Genomic DNA, 12,899 nt, shown 5'->3' with positions numbered 1-12,899 from the left:
CGCAGGCTTGCTGGGACCAGGGGGAGTCTATTCGACCAGAATCGATGGCTCTCTCTTCGCCGCTGCTGTGCCGGCGCCTCGGCTAAGGCAGGACGACCCAGCATCACGCGAGTGCAGTCAGGTTACCTGTGAAGTGCGTCAGACGTTTTCCGCATAAACAGGGAGTTAAGGAAGGAAGTTTGAAAGGTATCTGTTTCGATTTGTTTTATGTGGATGGTAGTGAATCTGAATCTGTAGGCAGCTTGACGCTGACTGTATGTTAGAAATTTCAACTACGAGGATGCAGAGATAAATGTAGCTCCGAGAATCTTAAGAAAATCGCGCCCTGTCTGAAACTTATTCTAATTAGAAAACCTGACTGTGAAGTTTGATAAAAGAAAACTGATTAGTTTGGAAACGCCGGCCGGAGTGGACGAGCGGTCCTAGGCCCTACAGTCTATTCCAGACTGTAGGGCGCCACGGTCGCAGGTTCGAATCCTTCCGCGGGCATGGATGTGTGTGATGTCCTTAGGTTAGTTAGGTTTAAGTAGTTCTAAGTTCTAGGGGACTGATGACATCAGAAGTTAAGTCCCATAGTGCTCAGAGCCATTTGAACCATTTTTTCAGATTGAAAATAAGGTTGGTGGCTGTGAAATTTAATCAAAGAAAGAGTCTGTTCTCTAAACAGTTTGTCTTACCTTGGTCCAAACTGCTCTCCTAGCTACGGAGCCTCTACATAATAGAGCTACAAATTCTAACTACAGAGGTATGCAGAGGTGCAGTGCGTACTCTAAAACCATTGCTATCATTCTTGGTTCATAATTTTTTCATGATAATGAGGTCCCATACTCCGAGGAGCGTATGGGACGATGCGGGAGCGCCACACCGCTGACTAGGCGAGGCCCTAGCGGAGGTGGTTTGCCATTGCCTTCCTCCGACCGTAATGGGGATGAATGATGATGGTGAAGACGACGCAACACCCAGTCATCTCGAGGCAAGGACAATCCCTGACCCCGCCTAGAATCGAACCCGGGATCTCGTGCGCGGGAAGCGAGAACGCTACCGCAAGACCACAAGCAAAGTGCCTTTTAAATATCAGAAAATAATTGACTCTTGTAATGTGGACCATTACTCTGGTTTAAAAGAACTCATTAGCAGTTTCAGTTGCTTAGACTTCGTATCATTTAATGAAACTTAAAAAATAAGCTTTCTCTGGAATCATATAACAATAATCCAATAATTACAAAAACTGAACTTCACATGTATTATCTCTCCTTTCACAAAATTCCCAAATCTAATACTTAAATCCATTTCTCTCTCAGTGATCGATAAATCCTGTTCGCAGAGCGAAAGTCACCTCTGACTCTGACTACGAACATGGTGCATGTCAGTATAGTTCAATGTTCACTGGCAGAGATCTGTCCTTAAAGCATTGTGTACAGCGGGGGCTGTTATTGAATGTCTGTAATATTATAAAAATTTAATTTTTTATATTTCAATTGACGTTCGCCAGTGGCTTCTGCCTGGCGGCCAGTTTCAGCTCGTAAGTCACGTTGCATTATACCGGACAGAACCACTTCGAAACTCACGTGTTGCTGACGAGGTAACGCTACCGAACTGTGCATCTACAATTTGGCTGTCCAATAGGGAGGTTTGGAGGTGGTCACGTGTGGGGTGCAGTCGCGGCCAGCCGCCGGGTCTCTTCTGTTGGCAGCTTCCGACCCGGTTAGACGCTCTCTTCTCCTGCTCTCCTGGGCAGCAGCCCATTCAGTTTCGGCGGCTTCTCTAGGCCTGCCTTCAACCACTTTTTACTGAAATAAACCATCATGTCTATCATAAAATGTTTAACTTCATCACCTCAATGGGTGCCTACTGCTTTCCCTTCCTCGCCAATCCTGACACATTAACAATTGGTATAGCCCTAAACCCAGTGGAACCATGTATATACTTACATTGTTGAGATAACACCTTAGGACTACCTGCTTGTTTATCCTTCTTTGGAACGAAATACGTAACTGATTCTGCGTATCAGGGATTCGACAGCTTCTTAGTAGGTTTGTGGAGATACGTGGCATTAGGCGTCTACCCAAAAGTCATGTAATTCACGTCAATAACGCGCTGTTGATTTGCGTAGGCGGTGATGGTGCCCGATAGCGGCCCAGGTGGGTTCCATAGGATTTACGTCAGGCGAATATAGTCGCCGAGAGATAAACGTGAGCTCACTACAATGTTCCTCAAACTGCTGTAGCACGGTTCTGGCTACTAGATATGGATTATTACACTGCTGCAAGGTGACATGACATCACTGTCGGGGAAGGCATTAAATATGAAGGCATGTAGGTGCTTTGCAGCTATCAGCGCGTTCGATTACTACTACAGGTCCCAAGCAAGCGCAGAAGAACGTCTCGCATAGCATGATACTACTCCCACCAGCCTACGTCCGTGGCGCGCTGCACGTTTCGAGCCGCCGTTCACCTCGATGACGGCGTTTGTCGAGACGGCCAGCGACCTAATGCTGCATAAATGTGAGTCACCCGAAGAGCCAACAGGTTTCCACTGAGGAAGGGTCGAAAGTCGATGGTCCTACTGAAATCGTAACTGACGAGGTTGTTGGGTCAATATGTGAACATGTAGGGGTGGTATGCTGCGGAGTTACATGTTCAACAATGTACGATGAACGCTGTTCTCCGAAGCACTTGTGAGTGGCCGGCCGCTGTTGACGTGTGGTTCTAGGAGCTTCAGTCCGGAACCGCGCTGCTGCTACGGTCGCAGGTTCGAATCCTGCTTAGCACATGGATGTGTGTGATGTCGTTAGTTTAGTTACCTTTAAGTAGTTCTAAGCCTGAGGGACTGATGACCTCAGATGTTCAGTCCTATAGTGCTTAGAGTCATTTGCACCTGTGCGTACACCAGCATTGTGCTCTTTCGGCAGATGTGCCACAGATCACCATTATCCTGCTGCACAGAGCAGGCAAGCCTCCGAACTCCACGTTCTGTGAAGAGTCGTGGACTCCAAACATTTAGCGCCTAGTGGTAGTTTCACTGTCCTTCTACCTCTATCCGTAGATGCTCACGAGAGTACCACGTGAACATTAGACCAGATTCGCCGTTTTCGATATACTCATTCACAACATTACGTAATAATAATCTGTCCTTTGACAAAGTTGCTTATCTCAATGAATTTCACCATTTGCAGCCGATAGCTTCGCTAGGATGACCCCCATCCGTGTCTGCTCCACTTACATACTTTTGTACCGCTTCACGTGCCACCAGGCTGCACCTAACGTCGCAGTAGGCAGTGGTCATAACGTTTTCGTTTAGCAGTGTTTATATACGTTTGATGTATGGAGCTGTTTGTGTGACATAGTGCAGACGCATAATGTAGTCCTCGTCCAGCGCACCCTTCTTTGCCACGTTGCTCTCGAGTCATAAGCAACTCGGCGCTCTTCTATGTAGGCTGTGTCCCATACCACAGTTAATACAATGTCCCGGGCTATTATGCCGCAGTCGAATGTACACTCCTGGAAATTGAAATAAGAACACCGTGAATTCATTGTCCCAGGAAGGGGAAACTTAATTGACACATTCCTGGGGTCAGATACATCACATGATCACACTGACAGAACCACAGGCACATAGACACAGGCAACAGAGCATGCACAATGTCGGCACTAGTACAGTGTATATCCACCTTTCGCAGCAATGCAGGCTGCTATTCTCCCATGGAGACGATCGTACAGATGCTGGATGTAGTCCTGTGGAACGGCTTGCCACGCCATTTCCACCTGGCGCCTCAGTTGGACCAGCGTTCGTGCTGGACGTGCAGACCGCGTGAGACGACGCTTCATCCAGTCCCAAACATGCTCAATGGGGGGCAGATCCGGAGATCTTGCTGGCCAGGGTAGTTGACTTACACCTTCTAGAGCACGTTGGGTGAGACGGGATACATGCGGACGTGCATTGTCCTGTTGGAACAGCAAGTTCCCTTGCCGGTCTAGGAATGGTAGAACGATGGGTTCGATGACGGTTTGGATGTACCGTGCACTATTCAGTGTCCCCTCGACGATCACCAGTGGTGTACGGCCAGTGTAGGAGATCGCTCCCCACACCATGATGCCGGGTGTTGGCCCTGTGTGCCTCAGTCGTATGCAGTCCTGATTGTGGCGCTCACCTGCACGGCGCCAAACACGCATACGACCATCATTGGCACCAAGGCAGAAGCGACTCTCATCGCTGAAGACGACACGTCTCCACTCGTCCCTCCATTCACGCCTGTCGCGACACCACTGGAGGCGGGCTGCACGATGTTGGGGCGTGAGCGGAAGACGGCCTAACGGTGTGCGGGACCGTAGCCCAGCTTCATGGAGACGGTTGCGAATGGTCCTCGCCGATACCCCAGGAGCAACAGTGTCCCTAATTTGCTGGGAAGTGGCGGTGCGGTCCCCTACGGCACTGCGTAGGATCCTACGGTCTTGGCGTGCATCCGTGCGTCGCTGCGGTCCGGTCCCAGGTCGACGGGCACGTGCACCTTCCGCCGACCACTGGCGACAACATCGATGTACTGTGGAGACCTCACGCCCCACGTGTTGAGCAATTCGGCGGTACGTCCACCCGGCCTCCCGCATGCCCACTATACGCCCTCGCTCAAAGTCCGTCAACTGCACATACGGTTCACGTCCACGCTGTCGCGGCATGCTACCAGTGTTAAAGACTGCGATGGAACTCCGTATGCCACGGCAAACTGGCTGACACTGACGGCGGCGGTGCACAAATGCTGCGCAGCTAGCGCCATTCGACGACCAACACCGCGGTTCCTGGTGTGTCCGCTGTGCCGTGCGTGTGATCATTGCTTGTACAGCCCTCTCGCAGTGTCCGGAGCAAGTATGGTGGGTCTGACACACCGGTGTCAATGTGTTCTTTTTTCCATTTCCAGGAGTGTATTTCACATTTAAAGCCAACCTTTCATCCCTATCTCCGGAGGACATTTTCATGGATTCCTTCTCGGCTGGGCCAAAACTTTGGAATTTGAAATACATTCGACAACGGCATAATAGCCCGGAACATTTTATTGAATGCAACTGTGACATTTCCGGTCGTGAAAGCTTACATTTTACAATGTGTCCCATATCGTCTGAAGGAGCAGTATCTAGCGTTGACTGCACCGGAATTCGCTGAAAGTCCATCAACTGTTGTTGTATTTCAGATGTGCAAGATTTACGCGAGCAAAATGCCGCTCGAACTGAAGTTGCATTCATTGATAACTTTTTCCGATGCCATATCCCCAAACGTACAACCGTTGCTCTGTACCACAATATTACCTTGCGCTATACACAGAAACATTGACTATGCCATGTTTTATTTTACTCAGAGGCGTGTAAGGATTTCGTAAAGGTGAAAGTCTTTAATTATTAGTCATGGGAATGCCTCCAAATATATGCCTGTCATAGTTACATTCAAGCAGCGTTGGTAGAACACAAGGCTGAAAGAGTAAATCGGAAGTAGCGGCCGGCCACTGTGGCTGAGCAGTTCTAGGCGCTTCAGTCTGGAACCGCGTGACCGCTACGGTCGCAGGTTCGAATCCTGCCTCGGGAATGGATGTGTGTGATGTCCTTAGGTTGGTTAGGTTTAAGTAGTTCTAAGTTCTAGGGGACTGATGACCGCAGATGTTAAGACCCATAGTGCTCAGAGCCATTTGAACCATTTGAACCATTCGGAAGCAGCGTCCACAGGAAGTTATCTCAAGAGACTCTGAGCCTTTAATTTTAAGAACCATGGCATTATCAGTCTGGTACTCCTATGGAAGAATACGTGCGTTGTTGTGTGGCACAGGTCTGCCAGCACCAAAGTGATCAAGAAGGCATTGAGTTAGACCTGCAGGCTTACTACGTAATGTCAGCGGCCTACACTATCCGCCAAAGTGTACCAGCTGCCACGTATTACTCCCCGCCGTCAGCTTACTGCCAGCGTAGAGAGACAAAATCCAGCCATAAACCCTAGCCACCTATTCCACGATAGTGTATCAGTAGTCGAGTGATTGAGGTCCGGGAAAAAGTTAATGGTAAAGATCATCATCTATCAAACGACACCACCAAAAACAAGAATTGAAATATGAAATGTGCGACCAGTAAACAATCCACGTTGCCCTCAACCAACGGCTAATCTCTCTCGTGGCTACCAACAGAAGTGGACAACATGACGTGATCTCAATCGCATTCATTCTGGAATCGGAATATTCAGACAATGCCTCCAAAAACGGAGATTTCTAATCGCCACTATCTACGCTGACTGCGGAGAAGTGCAAACTGTGGACTACTTGTTCTGCTGCCCGATGTGTGCACCCAGGAATACCTGCTTCATTCACCTCCAAATGCTCTTGAGTCTGCCTGGTTATGTTTAATTGTGGTTTTTTACTTTCATGCACTTATACCCGTACATGTTTGCTTTATGTATTCCATCTGATCAGAAGTATCTAGATACCCCTAAGTAATGCTGAATAGACCAAGAGATGTCACAAGAGGCAAGTCGCCAGTACAAAAGAAGGCAAGGGGGGGGGGGGGAGGGAGGAGGAGGTCAGGAGATGAGTAACTTCAATGTCACCTGAGTGACAAATCTATCCCAAGCATTAAAATCCCTCTTAAACTGCCCAACTAGACTGTTGGTAATGTGATTGTGAAGGGGAAACGTGAAATAGCGACCACAGCTAAGCCAGTACAAGTAAGATCACATCTGCTGACAGAGAGGGTCCGTTGAGCATTGAGGAGAGGACTGTAAAAACTGCCTAAAATTAGCGGCAAGACTCACTCGTTAGTTCCAAAATGCTACCACGTGCGCAGCTAACACAGGCACTTGAAAAGTAGGGTGTAAAATGGTCAAGAAGCTCCTCGCAAGTCACTGTCAGTTAACGACCATTGTGAACTCATTTAAATAAATAGCCGAAAGAGTCAGCCTTCAGGAAACGTCGTCCAGGACCGTGTGCCACAAAGCGCGCAGATTCACCACGAGATGGGGCAACTCACAGGCGTCCATTGTCTATTGAGGCCTAAGCGCTGTAGCGTGCGAGTGAGACAGACGAGAACCTACGTCATAGGGAAACCTAGTAGAAGCTGCTTGTGGCCAAGGGGACGTACAGGGTGTCCAGAAAAGGACTCACTGATTTCAAAACTAAATATCTCGAAAACAAAGATCGATAGAGGAATGCAGTAAACGGTATGTTTATTGTGAGAGCTGTAAGAAGTTTATACAGCAGTTTGAAATAATAGTTACAAAATCTGCTAACAGATGGCGCTGTAATCGCCATACGTAATGCCTAGTATAAATAGTGATCCGAAGCCCAGAGCGATCAGTTCCACTATTGAAACGTGAAAGGAGTTTAGCGTACCGAAGGAAGAGATTAAAACCATGTACTCCATTGAACAACGCGTTTTTCTGGTGCTAGAGTACCACAGGTTAGAAGAGAGTCCTACGGCAACAAGACGAAGTTTCCAAGCACGATTTAATGTTACAAAAGGACCCGATGCGAAAACCATTCGTACGCTCTTCGCAAAATTTCGACGAACAGGCAGTGTAACTGATGATATACTGGGGCATGCAAAGCAATCAAACCGCAGTTACGCCTGATAATATCGCCATAGTTTCTGGAATTATTCAGCGAAATCCAATGTCATCCGTCCGTAGAATTGCATCTGAAACTGGTTTGAAGCGTTCCAGCACACAGAAAATACTGAGAAAGAGCCTACACATGTTTCCATTCAAAATTCAAACGCACCAGGCCATACCCGTACGAGCTGTGCAACAAAGGGTTCCCTTTGCTAATCAGATGCTCACAATGATTGATAGTGAAGGATTTGATGTTGGCTGCATCTGGTTTACAGATGAAGCACACTTCCACCTGAATGGATACGTGAATAAGCAGAACTGGCGATTTTGGTGTTCCGAAAAGCCATATTGGTGTGAAGCGAAACCCCTGTATTCTCCTAAAGTTACTGTGTGGTCTGCAGTATGCAGCAGAGGCATTATTGGCCCTTTTTTCATTCGAGAAACGGTCACTGGTGCACGTTACGTTGCAATTTTGGAACAATTTGTCGCCACACAGCAAGCGTTAGAGGATCGACCAGGTACTGAATGGTTTATGCAAGATGGAGCCCGACCACATCGGACCGAACAAGTGTTTCGCTTTCTTGGGGAATACTTCGGGAATCGAGTCATTATTTTGGAATATCCCAAATTTACTGGCGCAGGCACGGATTGGCCTCCATATTCACCGGATTTGACTCCCTGTCACTTTTTTTTGTGGGGCACAGTGAAAGACACGGTCTACCCGAAGCATCCCGCCACGCTGGACGAGCTTGAATCGGCGATCTCTGTGGCATGTGAATCCATTTCGGTTGAGACACTACGAAATGTGATGGCGAATTTCATTCTTCGTTTGCGCCACCTCTGTAGTGCCAATGGTGAACATTTTGAAAACATTGTGATGTGATTGTTTGCAAAGGTTGTTTTCATACGATTATTTCACTTATGTATGCTGATATGAGCTGTACAGCGTACAGCGCCATCTGTTAGCAGCTTCTGTAACTATTATTTCAAACTGCTGCATAAACGTCTTACAGCTTTCACAATAAACATACCGTTTACTGCTTTCCTCTATCGATCTTTGTTTTCGAGATATTTAATTTTGAAATCAGGGAGCCCTTTTCTGGACATCCAGTAGCAGTGTTAAATATGGTGGACCTAAGATCGGCTGTAAAGGGAAACATTTATGGAAACTGTTTAATTCTGTAGTAATGCAGGGAATTAAGCCACAGTAATTTTTATCTACCATCCTGCATAAATTTTCACCGTAATCCAAATAAAACTTGAATACTGATCATATGTATAATAGTTTAGGATTTACTGTTAAAGCGAAATTAACAAATTTTGTAACAAAGACCTGAATGCTAAAATCTGTACGCTTTGGTCGATCTTAACGATCGGCGATTCATATACAAGCGCATCATTAAAATGACAAACGTTGCAAATATCAACTCTGTAACTTCATTTGTTTAAAAGATATAGGAAATGTAAATTATCAGTATTTTCAGTTAAGCATCAGATCATCATTTCCTCCACACAAAACACATTGATCGCTGACAGCATGACACTTTATTGAATCATTAGGTAAAAGAATATTTGTTGTAAAGCTTAGTGCATAATAGTTACTTTTGTTCTTTATTTATTTATCAGAAAGCACATTGGTGCAAGGCTACTGGCCGTGACATTCAAAGTTAAGAAGGAAATTGTATTGGTTTTTAGTGAAAGAATTTAACAATGGATATTATTGTTACTTTATTTAGAACGTAACAGTGGTCAAGCTTTGATTATTTAAATACGTTAGAATGCAAAATAATGTAGCCAATCAGATGGACGGCTTCAAGAAAGGGAACTGCGCTAGTCAGTTGAGCGAAGATGTTCGGCGCACAGGAAACGCTGTCGGAGAGGGGCAGAGGGCAGTTCTGGTCTAGACACCAAAGTGAAACGACTTAGAAAATGTCCCGTTGTGTGGTATCGCGGGACTTAGTCTCCGAGCGGCGAGCAGCCGCGTCCCTGGTGTGAACTCTAACTTTTCGCGTAGGTAACTTGTATTTCGCGATGAGATTGTGAATTATCGAAATGTGCCAAAGTGTAACACTAACTCTAAATACGACCACTTTCGCTATTAGTTTGCTTTCTGAATAAACATTATTGTAACCAAATCGCAACTGTGTGGCCTATATCATTTACGGGTAGTTAATTTAGTTACCGATATTATTATTTCTGTTATTGTATGTTATGTTATCTTTGTATTTAGCAAACTTGCCATCAGCCAGACAATTTTACCAAAGGGTCACAAGTGTATAATTTAGGGCGTGTAATGCGAGACGTTCGGTTCAACCCCTAGACGAGTTTTAGCCAAGACATTTCGACGAAGTGGAACCGCATGTGAGCCCGAACAGCTTTGGGATGTTAGCTCGCACCACGTGTTTCTCTAGTCAGTGATAAGCGACAGTAGAGGTTGTTCAAAGAGCAACGCCAGTGGGTAGTAGGTGTGGAAACCATAGGTTTCTAATGGTGAATCACGCTGTATCCTGTGGCAATCCAGTACAAGGGACTGGGTTTGGCGAATTCCTGGAGGACGTTGCCTGCCATCGTGTGTAGTGACAGCAGTGAAATAGGGAGGAAGTGGTGTTAATGCATTTTTCGTGGTTGGATTGTGACCTCTTTATTCCACTTAAACGCTTAATGCATAAGGATATGAATACATTTTATAGAATTGCTTCTGCGTACAGTAATGGAACAATACAGAGACGATTACTTTATTACCAAGACAATTCACCTAGTCATAAATCAGCATTTTTGAGACAATGGTTTGTGGAAAATGACAATCCTGAAATGTAATGGCCTGCCCAGACCTGACCTCATTGGGACACCTTTGGGATGAGTTAAAAAGCCAATTTCGCCTAGATCCCGGAGTAGGACGTCACTACACTTTGTGGTTTCGTCCCCGGAGTAAGAATAGTCTGCCATTCCTCCCCAGACATTCAGACACCTCTTTAAAAGTGTCCGAGCAGAGATGAAGCCGCCTTAAGAGAAAAGGGCGAGCACACTGTATATTAATGTCCACGACTAAGTGTTTTGACACTTCGCCAGATAGTATAATTTGCCGCAGTTATTCTGTAATTTTCTTTTCCCATGTATTGCTGGTTCAGATGGCTCTGAGCACTATGGGACTTAACCTCTATGGTCATCAGTTCCCTAGAACTTAGAACTACTTAAACCTAACTAACCTAAGGACAGCACACAACACCCAGTCATCACGAGGCAGAGCAAATCCCTGACCCCGCCGGGAATCGAACCCGGGAACCCGGGCGTGGGAAGCGAGAACGCTACCGCACGGCCACGAGCTGCGGACCATGTATTGCTGCTTCCGATTCGAAAGAACCCGTCAATTAGTTCTAATTTCTACTTTTCTTTCTGTAGCTGCTACGTAACTAATTTTTCAAAAACATAAACAAACAAACACTGTCCGAACAGGCCTTGAAGGCCTAGCCGTACCGACCGGCCGCCGCGTCATCCTCAGGCTGTAGGCGTCACCGGATGCTGATACGGAAGGGTTTGTGGTCACCAAACCGCTCTCCCGGTCGTAGTCGTGACCGGTGCCGCTACTTATCAGTCAAGTAGCTCCTCAATTAAACTCACAAGGGCTGAGTGCACCCCGCTTGCCAACAGCATTCGGCAAACCCAGACGGTGACCCATCAAAGTGCTAGGCAAGCTCGACAACGCTTAACTTCGGTGATCTGACGGGAACCGGTGTTGCCACTGCGGCAAGGCCGTTGGCAACTAATTTTGCAGCGGTGGGATGTAATTCATTTGTCAGCGCCCCTCGTTATTCCGTCACTGCCAACGTATAGAACTGGAATTTTCCATCTTCTCGCACACCCGTGGCACTCAGAGTCACGTTGGGTCTGACAGTTCCAACCTGTCAACTGATAATGTGTTGCTCAGTATGAGTGGAACACGCTAATGGATATAAAATGGCACTAAAAATTGTTAAAATGTGAGGCGGTAGCAAGTGTCAGAGACTGATTCATCATCTTAATGTACGAATTGTCTCAGACGTATTCAAATTCAAATGGCTCTGAGCACTATGGGACTTAACTTCTAAGTTCATCAGTCCCCTAGAACTTAGAACTACTTAAACCGAACTAACCTAAAGACATCACATACATCCATCCCCGAGGCAGGATTCGAACCTGCGACCGTAACGGTCGCGCGGTTCCATACTGTAGTGCCCAGAAGCGCTCGGTCACCACGGCCGGAAAACAGTCGTATTCTTTGTGAATTATTATCATCTTTCATTTTCAACGTAGGATACACTTCTAGAACACGGTAAAATGGTATGAGAATAAGGACTCATGGAAAATAGCTAGTACAGACAAAACTGAATAGAAATGCGGTGATACACAACAATGCTGCAGATGAGATATATAGATCAAATAACTCACAAAGTTGGTCTGAAAATGATCGGGGAGAACTTGAGTGAAAGAAATCAGTCCTGAAGCATCAAGGAATAGATAATTGGATATGGACAGCTGTGTGTGGGAGGGGAGGAGAAGGATGTAAGGAAGACCAAGACTCGACTACAATAGGTAGGTTCAATTGGATGTAGGCATAATAGTTACGCAGACATGAAGAGACTTGCATTGGATAACCTAGCGTGGGTAGCTACAATAGATCACCAAAACAGTAGTATCATGAGTGCCACTGAAATCTACTTGTCGATAGAGACTTGCATGGTATAACCTAGCGTGGGTAGCTACAATAGATCACCAAAACAGTAGTAGCAATATGTATCATGAGAGTGCCACTGAAATCTACTTGTCGATAGGTTATGGTGCGGGAAAAATCGCTGCCATGTGCCTAATTTTTGCTGTCACTTACGTGTTAACCTAATGCGATCCTGCTATAAGGTCTAGCTTTCGAACATGTTGCGTTGGTAGAAAGTTTTAATGAGACGCAGCGAGGCGTTCCAATTAGTATTCCCAAGTCCACTGTTCTTTGCATTATATGCATCACAAATTGTGATGTGCTGGAGCTGTTTGTAGTATCGCTGAAATTGAATATTGCCGACTTGTGACTGTTTAATAATTCCACACTGAGTGTCTGGTAATCGTCTACTGTTTCTTCCGCTTTTGGTCACTATACTTACTCCGAATACATGCATTCCTTCGAATTCCACATAGAATTTCCTAAAAAAGGGCTCCGTTGCTACAGAACACAGATACGCCCAGAGAGGATGGAACACTCCGTAGAGTCAAGTTACGTGTGGGGTGCTCTTTATATTAAGTCTCTTCCGCGTTTCATGTATGCAACTGCTGAAAACCTTGATGAACGCCTCTAAAAT

General features: G+C 46.1%; 1 pseudogene; it reads right to left on the bottom strand.

The window, feature by feature from the left end:
• Positions 1-11,214: 11,214 nt before the first annotated feature.
• LOC124620554 lies at positions 11,215-11,333 on the bottom strand (annotated as a pseudogene).
• Between the last annotated feature and the right edge of the window lie 1,566 nt (positions 11,334-12,899).

The sequence above is a fragment of the Schistocerca americana genome, chromosome 6, assembly GCF_021461395.2.
Source record: "Schistocerca americana isolate TAMUIC-IGC-003095 chromosome 6, iqSchAmer2.1, whole genome shotgun sequence".
Lineage (NCBI taxonomy): Eukaryota > Metazoa > Arthropoda > Insecta > Orthoptera > Acrididae > Schistocerca > Schistocerca americana.
Note: the sequence above shows the minus strand (reverse complement) of the source record. Positions and strands in the feature narration are given on the sequence as shown.